This window comes from Mangifera indica, chromosome 18 (assembly GCF_011075055.1).
Source record: "Mangifera indica cultivar Alphonso chromosome 18, CATAS_Mindica_2.1, whole genome shotgun sequence".
NCBI lineage: Eukaryota > Viridiplantae > Streptophyta > Magnoliopsida > Sapindales > Anacardiaceae > Mangifera > Mangifera indica.
In genome coordinates this window covers 8,284,942-8,300,749 of record NC_058154.1, presented here as the reverse complement: position 1 = coordinate 8,300,749, position 15,808 = coordinate 8,284,942, and positions in this window count along the sequence as shown.

Here is a 15,808-nt window from a genome sequence, read left to right as displayed (position 1 = left end):
TAGCAAAGAGGGTGACGTAATTAGTCAAGAGAGGTATTATTGAAAACAAAATAAAATTTGCTAAAAAAATAAAATCAATGTAAGTTTGTTTAAAAAGGTTTATATAGGAAAAATAGTGTTTATTTTAATTAATATCTCATTTATGTGTAGTTAGGATTTATGATATAATTTAAATAATTAGTTAATTATTTTTCTGTTATTTATATAAATACTTTTATAATTTTATTATTGGCCAAAAAAACTTACCCCACGTAAAGTTTAGTGAATTTCTAAACTTTTACTTGCTAAATTTTGAAAACCTAAATACTCATTCGTCATTTAATTTCTGTTAAAATTATTTGTTAGTTATAAGGATAAAACCGTTATGTTATCAATATTATTAAAATAAATAAAATTTAATCTCATTTTTCTATCTTAAATTTCAAAATTCACAATTTTCCTTTGTATAAGTTTTTAAAAACCTTAATTATACAATTCGATTACCAAATAATTTTGAAAACCCTTGACTCAAATTACTAATTAAAAAGAAACGAGAAAATCATCCTTTACAAGTATTAAGAACTTGTCTTTTGGTGTCTACTACGGCTAAATTTGAATTAAGTTTGTTCAAACTCGAGGTCAGTTCACAAGAGCTTGAAACAAGTTTAATTCCAACTCAAGCTTGAAAGTTTAGTATTTTTGAGCTTGAGCCTGAGCTCAAGCTTTACAGTGTTTAGCTTGTCAAACTTATAAGCTTAAAAAATTAAATATAAAATAATATCGTTTTGATCAATACGCATTAAAATGACGTTATTTTAATAACGAATTAAGCTAAAAGCTTGATTCAAGCTCGAGTTTGAGCTAAACTTGAGCTCGACTTTTTTGAAACTAATTGAGTTTTGAACTCTTCTAAAGTAAACTTGAGCTAAGACGAGTTTAAACTCGATTCAACTTAAATTCAATTTTACTACCTGCTAAACATATGAGATATTGCTTAGACAATGACAGAACCCATAATGTGCCCAAGGAAATTGGGCCTAAATTAGTCGGGTTTGAGGGATCTGGTAAACTAAATTCAATGGGCTCTGCACCCACCAGACATGTATGGCTTGAACCTTTTGAATATTATTAATTTATTAATGAAAATAAAACAAATAAAAGAAAAATATTGACATTATCAAAATTGCCTATCCATATACAAGACCTCTAATAAGTCCTCCCAAGCATTCTGCCATTGTAAATCAATATCACTTTTATTATATTTTTTTTTTCTTTTTTCGGTTTAATTAATAAATGAGTCTTGTAGTATTTCTAGAATTTTGAAGAAACTCCCCAAAAACCTTGTAAAGCCCAACAAATTAACCTCGCCGAGCCTCCTGCTAGCAATGGCAGTAGAGCAACCCGCCTCGGCCTTGATAGTCCCTACTCGTTGCGTGGTGACACAACAACTTTCCACCACCTCCCGCAAGGTTCAATGTGCTCTTTAATTAGTGACAATTTGTAAATCATGCAGTAAAAAAATCACTTGTTAATGGTTTCATATATCTGATAATAGATGGTGAATTATATCCAATATATATTTTCAAACAACATTGGGGTCTCATTTTTGTACGTTGAGGAGACACAATAGGGATATATATAGCACAACCAAATAGTCTTAAATGAGATATATCAAGTTGGTGACCAAAAACCAATTGTAAGAAAGAATATTGATGATAAGAAGAAGGTCGTAAGCGAATTAATGCTACAATACGTAATATAACATGTCCCCACATAGAAGTAGGTAATTGATTTTTTAGTAATAAGGTACGTACAATTACCTGAAGTAGTTTTTTAAGAGACTAAACTAATTCATTCTATGTGTGGACATGTGAGACTAGATGTTTAACCTCAATCCCTATAGACATAAAATAATCATCAAATGTTTTGGATGTAAATTCACCAGCATTATCTAGCCGTATTGACTTGATTGAATAATTTCCGAAATGTGCTTTTATTTTGATAATTTGTGCTAACAATTTAGCAAATGCAACATTTCAAGTAGATAATAAACAAACATGAGACCATCATGCATATGTATCAATTAAAACCATAAAATAATGAAATGACCAACTTGGTGGATGAATGGGTCCACATATATCCCCTTGAATCTTTTGTAGAAATGATAGAGATTCACCTTCAATTTTGAAAGGGGAGGGTCTTATTACTAATTTGCCTTGAAAACAGACAGTGTAGAATTTTTCACTAGACAATAAAATTTTATTATTCTTTAATGCATGTCTATGTGAATTTTCAATAATTCTACGCATCATTGTAAACCCTAGGTGCCCTAAACGATCATGCTAAAGTATAAATGCTTTTGGATCAAAGAATTTCTGGTTCGATATTACGTATGTTTCAATTGTCTTTATGATTGTATAATACAATTCAGATGATAAAGCAAACAATTTTTCTAGTATAAGTCTTCTTTTGGAGGAATTATTAGTTATACAAATAAATTCTGCACCATTTTCACTGGTTTCAAGATGATAACCATTTTTTCTTATATCTTTAAAACTAAGTAATTTCTTCTAGATCTACTTGAATATAATACATCATTGATGTTTAATTTGGTCTCATTTTTTAACATAATTGTGGCTCTTCTGGAGCCTTCAATCAGATTTATCGATCCTGATATAGTATTTACTTTAGCTTCAATCAATGTTAAAGTTAAGAAAAATTTCTTTTCCTTGAGAATTGTGTGGGTTGTTGCACAATCCACCAAACACATGTCTCCCTCATCAACTTTTAAAGTCAACACTTTAATTTTGGAGTCCATTTCCTTTCATTTAAAAATTACGTTAGTTATAATGTACACAAAATATTGAAAGGAAGAGAACATGATACTAAAAGACAAAATAATATTCATAACTCTAAAATAAATATATATGATGGATTTAATTATAAAAATCTTGGGCATCCCTGTTATTATTCAAGTGACCTATATTTTTATTCTTTGAAAGAGAATTTGAAACATCAAGATTCATTAGATCGATATGATCTAACTTATTAAAAAATTAATCCTTATTGGTGCTTAATATAGATCCACCCAATGTTTGTGTACTACAGGTACACCACCAATGGCTTTCATAACCACACTTATTGTTTTATGGTTTACTCTGCATTATAATTATTTCATTTCAGTCTTAGTCCATTTCTAGTGCTATGACAAATATTTTCTATTATACCCATCTTTGAATAAAAAATTATTTCTCACACCCATGATAACTACTTCTGGTAGTTGCATTCACTTCAGGGAACGATGTAATACTTGTGGGAATGATCTTACTTATACCCATGATAACTACTTTTGATAGTTGCGTTCACTTGAGAGAACGATATAATATTTTTGGGGTGAGTTTGATGATTTTTCATTAATGAGAAAATATTGATTCAAAATTTCTTTTTCAGATACTGCTACTACAGGAGCATAAAATAAAAAGTAGAGAATATTTTATTCTTTACATTCAAGAAAAGATTCTGAATATCGCAGAGTTATACTAAATTACAGAGTCATTGAGAGTATTATTGAATCTAATGTTCACATCTATCTTTCAAATTTGTCCATAAATTTAATGGATTTATCATTATATCCATATTTCGGCTTGCAATCCTTCAGGGATATGACGTCGAAAAATAATAGTCTTGTATTTGTCTTTCTGGGATATTTTATTTTGTCAATTTTTCAAGGCTCATAAATTCTAGGTGGAAAATCATGTAAAAAACCCATTTAATATTATCTATCCAATTTTAGAAATTTCAGGTTTAAATATTATCATATTTACAAAACTTCTGCTTTTGTAGACAATATATATAAGTTAATTTTTGAAACTTCAAGTTCAAATGTTATCTCATATTTACAAAATAATTGATTTTATAAGAGAAATATTGAGATTAATTTTTTAGAAACTTCTAGTTAATATATTATCTCATATTGACAAAACTTTTGGTTTTGTAATTAGTATTCAGAATATTATAATATGTATTATGATTATATTTTGGACTTCAAGTCCATATTTTTCACACTTTATGCAAACTTCAGGTTGTAAGGGTAATATAATTATTCTAAAATAAAGACTTTGATGAAACTTGAGACTTTTGGACCCATATATATATATTCTCACGATTTTACAAACTTCAAGTAATAAATCGTAAAACTTGGGACTTCGAACTCATATATATATATATATATTCTCATGATAAACTTCAGGTTGCAAATCAGATATAATTATTATAATAAAAATAAAGATTCAAATAAATAAAGATGCAAATAAATAAATATTCAAATAAATTGAATACAATTACTATAATAAAAATAAATATTCAAATAATATTCAGGACTTTTGACTCAAATTCATGGTTTTTGTAAACTTCAGGTTACAAATGAAATTTATGACTTCAAGTCTAAATTTATGATTTTGTAAACTTTGGGTTACAAATGATATTCAGGATTTTAGATCCAGATTCATGATATTCAGGACTACAGGTCTAAATTCATAATTTTGTACATTTCAGGTTACAAATAATATTCAGAATTTCAGGTCCAGATTTATGATATTTCAAACTTTAGGTTTAGATTCGAAGGTTTCAAGACTTCAAGTTTAGATTCAAAGGTTTCAAGACTTTAGGTCTAGATTTACAATTTTATAAACTTCATATTACAAATAAAGTACAATTATAATGAAAAAATTAAACAGAAACATAATAGAAATTAAAAGATAATTGAGACATCACAACTAGGATACCCATATTTATAATATATAAGCAAAGTAATGGGGTAATGAAAAAATTATAATATCTTTTAGTTGATGATACTGATAACATGTTATAAATATAATTTAATAAATATGAAAAATAAAAAAATGAAGGAAGAAAGTGAGAAAGAATTGAGAGAGTATTTTTATATATAATCCCAATGAACCTCAATACAAAGAGAAAGAGGGGGTATTTATAGGCATGAGCCATTGCCATTAGCCTATAATTTTTGAATCTCTTCATTTTGTAGTAAATGTTTCCACACACAAAAGTCATATATGGAGGCTCGTTAATGTCAAGTGTCCTTGTGGTGGAAAGCCACCTAGTATATAACGGTGACTACTTTTTCCAATAATAGATTATTTTTTTAATCACTATATTAGTAATGAGGAATGAAAATGAATTCAGGAGAAAACTACACTTTTTCTGGTCATGAAATTTTTACATAAAATATTATTTATTTAATTTAGAAACTGGTTCGGTTTGGATAACCGGTTTTCAAATTCTACAAATTAAAAGTTGAATAAAAAATTTAGTTTTTATAATGTTTTAAATCGGTAACCAAACCGATTTTTCAAATACTCTATTTTTCTGATAGTTTACAGTTTGGATATAAATTTAATTTGATTTTCAGATATTTTTGCACACCTAGTGCTTGCCAAGCATTACGCAATATTCTAAACACATGGATATACTAATTCTAAACTTTTTAACTTTTTTTTTTTTTAAATTTTATTTTAAAGAGATATTCATGCAATCAATTCCAACTCAGGCTTGAAAGTTTAGTCTTTTTGAGCTTGAGCCTGAGCTCAAACTTTATGGTAATCAGTTTGTGAGCTTAAAAAATTTAATATAAAAAAACATTATTTTAATGAGGTTGTTTTAATAACTAATTAAGTTAAAAGTTTGATTTGAGCTTGAGTTTGAGTTAAACTTGAGTTTAACTCTTTTGAAATTAACTGAATTTAAACTCTTTTGAACTAAACTTGAGCTAAGACGAGTTTAAACTCGATTCAATTTAAATTCAATTCTCCTTCCGGCCAAACATAAGAGATATTACTTAGACAATGACATAACCCATAATGTGCCCAGGGAAATTGGGCCTAAATTAGTCGGGTTTGAAGGATCTGGTAAACTAAATTCAATGGGCTCTGTGCCCACCTGACATGTATGGCTTGAACCTTTTGAATATTATTAATTTATTAATGAAAATAAAACAAATAAAAGAAAAATATTGACATTATCAAAATTTTCTATCCATAGATAAGACCTCTAATAAGTCCTCCCAAGCATTCTGCCATTGTAAATCAATATCAATTTTATTTATTTTTTCCTTTTTCTGTTTAATTAACAAATGAGTCGTGTAGCATTTCTAGAATTTTGAAGAAACTCCCCAAAAACCTTGTAAAGCCCAACAAATTAACCTCGCCGAGCCTCCTGCTGGCAATGGCAGTAGAGCAACCCGCCTCAGCCTCGATAGTCCCTACTCGTTGCGTGGTGACACAGCAACTTTCCACCACCTCTCGCAAGGTTCAATGTGCTCTTTAATTAATGACATTTTCATCCACCGTTGCAAGGCTGTGGGGCGTTGTTCTTTCTTATTGGCCCACTTTGTCTTGCTTGGGCCTATTTACTGTAAACTGGGGACTTAATGGGCCCAGCTCAACCCAAAAGGTTTCTGTTTTCTAATTAGGGCCTTCCAAGTCCCACATCTCTTTCTCTTCCTGTTTGCTAGGGTTGTGCAAAGCTAGACAACCGAACCGGTTAACCAGATTTGCAAACAGAAACGAATTTTTGGTTTGGTGAAAACGTAAACTAAAATTGAATTGAATTTACACATTAACTGATTAATAACCCAATTGAATTTATCAGATAACCAAATCGAATTTTTGGTTACCGGGTTTTGAACCAATTTTTTAATTAATTACAATTATAACCATATTTCACCATGAACATTTAGATTTTAGTTTGTAATTACCTTGCCAATTGAAGCTAATTGATTTTTAAGCAAAGAATTGTATTTCTATTTTCTTGGGCTTTACTTTTAGAAGGGATGACTATATTGATTTTTGATATTCTCTTAAATGTAAATTGAATTATACATCATGTAAATATGAAAAGATTCGAGAATGAAAATGGAACTAAATTATCAATTTAATCGTTATATTTTTATTATACTAGAATATGCATTTTCCATTACAACCATAGGTTTGCCAATATTAATGTGATTACTAAAATCTCATGTAATATAACTTTAAAGAGATTATTTTTTCCGGTAATAGATTATTTTTTTCTATCATTTATATTAGAAAAGAGGAACAAAAATGAATATAGGACAACAATAAACTTTTTTTTGGTCATGAAATTTTACATAAAATATTATTTATTTAAAAGGGCTCAGTTCAGATGACTGGCTTTCAAATTCTATAAACTAGAAATTAAACCAAAAATTTTGTTTTTATAATGTTTTAAACTGATAACCGAACCAATTTTTTAAACACCCTATTTTTCAAATAGTTTACGGTTTGGATACAAGTTCAATTCGGTTTTCGGATATTTTTGCACACCTAGTGCTTGCCAAGCATTAGGCAATATTCTAAACGCATGGGCATACTAATTCTAAACTTTTTAACTTTTTTTTTTAATTTTATTTTAAAGAGATATTCATGTAATCAAGTCAAATAAACTAACCTCTAATTTCACTCTTTTGATCAAGTTTTTCCACCCCAACATCAACTATATGTATAGTAAATTATTTTCTCTCATCCTCGAATCTGTTTCCTTGAATTTTTAAACTACATCTTTTCACACAAATTATAACTTCATTAATTGAAAAAAAGGTCTTGACATGATACTTAAAAGATAAAATATCACACTACATTTAACTATTTCACTTTAAAATTACCATGCAACCCTTGAAAGTTGATAATCGACAATCTAATTGATGATTAAAATAATATAAAATATGTGATTTTGTTGAATTATTCTAACCAAGGTGAGATTTCATCAATATTACACGTTTTCAAGTGTAATTTGACCTAAACATATCTTAAGAATGGTTTCGACCTCATTAAATTCTTCTGATATGGTCTAACATGGGTAATTTTTTTATTTTCAAAATTTTGAGAAGATAGATGACATTTATGTTCTCTTATTTCAGTTTTTCTTTTTTCTCATATGAGATTAGGGTTTGGGTGAAAATTTATAATTAATAAATTTAATAACTTATACTTAAAAGCGTGGGAAATATAATTTTACATATCACCAAAGGATCTTCGGTACGTTTTCCAATGGCAAAGTTTGACCAAGGTCTTTTTCAATGTTTTGATTCCAAATTTTTTTTCGGTAACTAACTTTATTAAATAAACTTCTCTTTTTTTTAAATAAAAAAATAATATTATATATACCTATTTTAAATACATAAATTAATATATATTTATATATATTATCATGTGGTTAAATATTATTTTATTTTTAATTTAAAATTATTTAATTATATAATAATATATATTAAATATATATTTATTTGTTTATTTAAAATGAGTGTATATAATTTTATTATTTTTAAGAAGATTTTTTTTTTATGACCAAAACTTCCACTCCCACTTTCTCATTGTAAACTTCTTAGAAATTTCCACACCATTTCCCGTCTTCCACTCAAATTATTAAGAAACATTGAGATAGTCAAGGTAGGTAAAATCCATGCAGATCTCTAACAGACCAAACACCTAAGCATATCTTTCCTTCCTTCAAATCCCCCAGTAAAATATATATATATATATATATATATATATATATATATATATATATATATATATATATATATATATATATATATATATTAATTATTTTATTATCAGCTTTTTAAGCTATTGAGTTATACAAATCAGAGATAAATAAAATTTCCGCAAAATAATATAATTTTAATAAATTTTGTAAAATGATATGAGTAATTGATCACGTGGGTGAAGAAAATATTAGGCCACGTGTAAAAAACAAAAAATCTTTGTTAAAGACAAAACAAAATGATAATGGTCGGTTTTAAAAGTTGACATGTGTTTTTGATTTTGACCGTTAAAGTAGTCAAAACGCGGAGTCGGCAGGTGTCGGAAAATCTAAGTGAAACACGTGGAATCAAATTATCGGGTTATTCAGTTTGGCAGTTCTCAGTAGTGTAGGTCAGGTTAGGTTGAAGCAAAATTAAGAGTTTGTCTTCCAATCGTCCTTTTACAGGCAAAATCAACCACCAATCATCACCATGAATATCCAACACCCATTTTTGTTATTATTAAATTATCATTTCTTGGTAAAATCTGGCCATTAAATCTTGAAAAACACTGATAGGATCAATAATTATTATATTGAATTTATCAAAGGTTTAATTTGTATAATAAGATATTCGATCCGACACTAATTAAATTAAGATAATCCATAAATTTGGTCCATTAAATCTTAGGGTTTAGTTATCAGACCAATAATTATTATATCTAATTTGTTCAGAATTTGACTTTTATAGTAGGATATTTGATTCTAAGCTAATCGGTTTAAATTTTTTTTTATAAGAGTATTTCATTTCACTTATGTTATTCCAACGTTGGACTTTCAGACGAAGAGTTTTCACTTTTATCACTCAAATTAGCCCTTAGGGTCATTGACACCTATCATTGTTTTTAAGTATTTTTAATAAATGTTATAAGTAACGAGTATAAACTTAAGTATATTTTTTTGATAACTAGAAACTTCATTTGTATTTGTTGGATGAGTAAACCTGAAGCCACAACCACTGCAACATTGTTTTTAAGTATGTTTAGTAAATGTTATAAACATAAATAATGAGTATAAACTTAAGTATATCTTTTTAATAATCAGAGACCCCGTTCGTATTTGTTGAATGGGAAAAACCAGGACATAGTGATCAGACTCACAACCACTATATTAAGTAAGTCAAGATTTCATAAGTATGACATATATTTGAACCCAGAGCTTCACCTTGAAAGTTCTACTACTCCACTAGTTTCGCTAACCCTTGAGGTCAACTTAAAGATATTTGATTATGTATAAATTTATTTATAATTTAAAAATATATAATTTTATAACAATATATTATTATTTGTATATAAATTTATATTTATTATTTATACACGTCTATAAAGAAGCCTAATGACTAGGTTTTATTTAAAAAAAAAAAGGCGCTTTGATGTGAAACCAATATCATTTCATTTTATAACATATACTATTAGAGAAATATTATGTGTATATATTTTTAAATATATAATTGACTATATAAATAATATGTCATCGTATAATTAAATATTACTTTATATTTAATTTAAAATTATTATTTGTGTATTCAAAAGGGTATATACATACTCTTATTGATACTATTAATAAGATGTAAATTTTTTTATTGTTTACATTTTTTTAATTAGTTAATTAAATTAGTAATTTCCATTTACAAAATCTAGTTACATTCCCACTTTAGTCAATTTCATGTCATCAAGTTTAAAAAATTATTCATAATAAGGTAAGATTTGATAAGCCACTAGTTTAGAAAATTTTCAGTTAAAATTTATGGGTTAACTATTGTTAAAATTTTCAATTAGATATAAGAGTAAAATCGTTATTTTAACCCCAAACTCTAAAACCTTAAACATTTATATCATTTCCCCTCTTAATTTAGAAAATTAACAATTTTCCCCTATGATTAAACTTTCAAAAATTCATTTCCCCTTTTTTTAGGTTTTATCTTTGATAGCTTAGGAAATCCGATTGTTGATTGGAAAGAAACGACAATCTTCTCTAATGAAGGACAACAAAGCATCGTCCATATCGAGAAAGAAGTGATGAAGGATGACGCTTTGTCATTTAGATAACGTGACAAAACGTCCTTCTTTGTGGTAGTTGATGGTCATCTTTTATCATCCTTCTTTTTTGAATCTAGAAGATGAGTGAAAAACGTTAGTCATCAATCGGAATGATGGTGGTTGGAGAAGGGAAATAAACCCTAGGGGTGAAATCTAAACTTTTTAAACTTTAAGAATAAAAGTGAAGTGTTAGTTTTTAAAACTTGGAAGGAAAAATGATATAAATTTTTAAGGTTTTAGAGTTTAAGGGTAAAATAATGATTTTGTCTTGTCTTAACTGAAAATTTTAACAGCAATTAGTCATAGATGAGTGTTTGAGTTTTTTATCTACCATGAATATGCTTTTGAGATTGAAGTAAAACTTTGATACGAAATAGTCTTTTAGCCATTTTTAATCAGAGTTGTAAAGATCAGTCCCACATCTTCGACAATATTTCTTTTTATGCTATTTTAAATATATATATATATGATATAATATAGTATAATGTAATAAAGGAAATAAAGTTTGAAATAAAAAATGGGATCCCAAACCCATAAATTTGATGGCATCTAAAGCTCCAATCACTTGAAAATAGGAGTGCGTATAATTTGATTTTAATTACAAAACCATATTGAACCGTTTAAAAATTATGATTTGATTTGATTTGATTTGGTTTGTTTTGAGTTAATAAATTTTTAAAAGTTAATTTTCAGTTTGGGTTGTGGCTTAAGCGATTTTTAAACCGAATTAAACCGTAAGTAATTTTTTTTTTTAAATACATATATGTAATTATGTTTGACAAATTTTTTTAATAAACAATTAGGTTATACAACTTGTTTTTTTTCACATTTATTTTTTTATTTTCTTTACACATATATTGTATATATATTTATTTTACATATTTATATTATGTTCTACAAAATTATAATTGAATTAATTTTATTAAATAATATTTATTTAGAAGTGAATGATTTTAATATGTTTAAATCATAATTCAATCCAGATCAAACCGTATTTTTTCAATTTGGTTTAAAATCTAAAATGAATTGGTTTGGTTTAAAAAATGTTCAAATTGTTTTTTTAGTTTGATTTGAAAAAACCTTCAAATTGCATCAAATTTGATTGTGCACATCCCTACTCGAAGAAAAAGTTTCTATAAGCATTATTATTTGATTAAGTATGTTAATCCTTTTTATAAAGTAACCATTAACAAAGCGTAAAGCACCATAATTAAGATTACAATGATAAGGCTTAGTGTTATATTAAGTAATGTAAGATCATACGATACATAAAGAAGGAATAAATGTTTGTTTGTTTATTTATGAATTATTTTGCATGTATCATGATGATGACAAAGTCATGTATTTTATTTGATTATTATGGTTAAGTATCATTTTAGATCACATAAATTAAAATTTATGTACTCCATTCATGAGTGATAGTTTAGGGAAGAAATTACACCAACATGATTACATAACTATATGAAAATATTATGTAAGAGATGTACTTAGAGTATTACAAAGATAGTCCATGTAAGTAGCAAAAACAATGAAACAGTAAAAGAAAAAGTAAAAGTTTTTTAAGTGTTTTGGTTGTCTAAGCAAAACTTGCATCCACTGTAGTTTTATTTGCTTTTTTTTTTTTTTTAACAATGTGTTCGCTCATAACAATTATAAAAGAGTGAATAATAGTCTTTTGGAGAGAACTCAAAAAATGTATTTTATGTGAACTTAAAATGATAGTTGTGAGATAGCGAGAAATCTCATAACAAAAGTTAATTGTTCTCAAAGATCAAAAAACTATTTTCTTCTTCCCAAAAAAAGTGATCCCCCATTCTATTTCCTTACCTCTCCTTTTTAAGCTTGGAAGGAGAGGTATCATTATAATTACTGAGATGTAAGATGTTTGGATTATGGATGACATGGATGATACTTGTATTTTCTAGACGGTAAAAAATGAGATTCTTACATTATTATCAATGAGATGCAACAATCACAAGAATGTTATAATGATGATTGCATCTTAATGTTCATTCTTGTGGTCGCTAATATGTTTCCCCTCAATAAGATACATGTGGCTTAGCATAGGTGGTCAAACCCTTTTCACAGACAAGGTGAACTTAGTTTACCCATTATGTAGGAATTGGAACTCGCTATAATGAGCCAAGCAAAAATGAATTAACACTCTCCACTTGATTGAAGAATACCCATGATACAATAAGAGGATAATCACAAATATAAAGTATAATTGGTCTAATCCCTGTAGATATTGAGAGGAAAACCAAGATGCATAACAAGCTTGAGGAAAAACTTAAAGGCAATAAGGCAACGCTTGGCCGAGATGAAGGGCAAGGTAGACATCCTAAAGGAGAAACATGCTATAGAAGTAACTACTTTAAAAAAAGGATCATCTAGTTGAATTAAAGTCTTTAGAGCCAGAGCAAACTCACGAAGAGCTAAAGAAAAGTGAAGTAAACCTTGTTGTGGTCACACAAGACCTTTACTTTTCTAAGAAGCATAATATGACTCTTCTAAATACCAAACTAGAGAAAGGATAACAATTGAAGAAAAAACTAGAGGCAACAAAGAAAAATTTGGTTGCCATTGATGATGAGATGACACACCAACTCCAGAATGTTGTCTATGCCATCTAGTCACATCATTGTGACTTATATTACTCATTCATCCTTGCTAGTTATATGGAAGCAATCTTTGAAGGAAGACACGATCAGCAAGAAATGCCACGCCTAGAGATGTAACCCTTTGAATTGTAGAAGATTCTCCTACTTCCCCAATTAACAAGTAATGAATTAGGCTTGCATGTTTTAGATGTAAATAAATGTATCCAATCTAAAGGTCATTCCTTGGCATTCGTTAGCCTAGCCCTTCCTATCTTTTTTATACCAAGTGTATACATATATATTTTTTAGTTTTTATATGATGATACGTTGTTTTTCATTGTTTTCATATTAGTTTACACCTACTTGTAGTGTTGCTAAATATTGAATCTTGTAGTAACCGATAAAGGTTTCAACTATTAGGGCAATGCCCTAAAGCCAATTGTCACTGATGCACTTTTTTGACATCTTTTTATCTCATATTGTTTATCCCAAGGTTTTAAGAACTAGACCAGACTATGAACCGTTTTGTGGTTCGGTTATGGTCGAACTGGTTTGACCATTTTGACTAGGTGGTTCAATCGGATAATAATAAAAACAAATCATTACATATAAAATTACATACAAAATTAAAGGCAAATCATTACATATAAAATCATACATAACTAAGTCATTGGAGTCATTAGTAGAAGTTACAACCACAGTGAACTTCATAGTTTACAGTGAAATTTTTTTTTTTTTTGGGTAGATAAATATATATACATTAACAATAAAAACTCAATAGGTACACAATCTAAGCTAGCCCTCAAAGAAGAGGATAATAAACACCTTTATATTACAAGGGAAGACAAAATACCAATATAGATTTATCATAATATTAAAAACACTACAACAAATCCTAACCTATAAAACTAACTCATTCCTTCAAAGAAAGAAAGGAAGCATCAAACCAAAAGACAAATGCAATCCAGACATCACTAACAAACCAAGAGTTGCGCAAATGAAAACTAAAACTAGGAGCCATTACCAAACAATAGAAAATTAGATTAAATACAACAACAAGAGTATTACCCTAGGACACAAGCAAGAAGCCCAAAGAAGGATCCCTAACACAATGACCAACAACATAAGACATAATGAGAAAATCAATAACACAAACAACTACATCCATGACTAGCATCACTAATAAGGAACACTAATAACAAACATTAACTAGTTCAGCACGAACATACATAACACAAAGCCAACACCTAAGTAGCCAAATTTAGAAGAGAAAAGCTTAGCTAGAATAATAAACGAGCAAAATAAGGCCAAAGAAGCAACTCAGCGGAACCAATACAACAAAGACACTAGCAACTAGGAAAAAGACTCCATAAAGACTAGGAAACAAAGGGATAAGAGATTAGAGATTAGCAAGAATAAATCCTCTCTAAGGAAAGGAGAGGTAAATAAGACATAATAAGGTCTAGAAGAATTATGGAGCCAAAAAGATTTTATTTGAAAGAGTGATTCACAATGAAGTTTTCAACAGAGGAAGTCAGCTACTTCGTGCAGAAGAAGAAGAGAATAACTAAAGTAATAAGTGAACCACAAAAAAAGAAGAAAATCTTATGAACCAAGCAACAGGTGAATTGCAGGAAATTGGGAACCAGATATGAACCATCGATTCACTCGTGGTTCAACCTGAAAACTTGCATAAAACATTTTTCTACTAAAATAACTGTTTGAACCATCAGTTTATGGTTCGACCAATCTGATCAATTAGTCAGTCTGGTTTTACAAATCATGGTTCATACAATTAGATAAATATCCTTAGAATGGTTGAACCATGATGAGTGGCTCATTGCATAATAACTGATCGGGAGAACTTTATGTTCACATTGGGTAGTCATTTTTAAAACATCCATAGTTCTAATATTACTATGAATAAGAGTATGGGTAATAATGATAAGACTATCATGATGTTGAACAACCTCATCAAAAGATGGTGACATATTTCACATGTCAAAACTATTTGTTGATAACTTGGTGCAACACATAGGTATATGTTGTAAATATGTCCATTAGATAGAACTACTAAGAGAATTCATATGGATGGTTACTTCAGTTTCTATGGAATATATCTTTATAGTGAATGACAATACAAGTGATTTTTAGACTTAAGGTTACTAAATAATCTTATACAAGGATTGGTAAGGTTTGACACTAACTCAATGTAATCCTTATAAAAGGTTGTTAAAAAGGTGATGATTGACTATATCGAGATAAATTCGAAGACTATAATGGATCAATAAAGGATTTATCACTCTCAAGTATGAGAGTTGATATCTCAAATAGACCCATTGATAGATGATAATGACCACTGAAATATATGACCACAATGAGATTAAGTTCGTGTTCAATCCAATAGCATTTGGTCGTTAACAAAAGTCAACCATAGACTCGAAAAGATATCGTATGATGAAAAAATTGAATTATACTAATAACCATATCACTTACAGGTTAAAAAGTCAATCGTTGACACTAAATTAGTCGGGTGGTCATGATTCCTTGTTAAAGGCCAATATTGGTTGG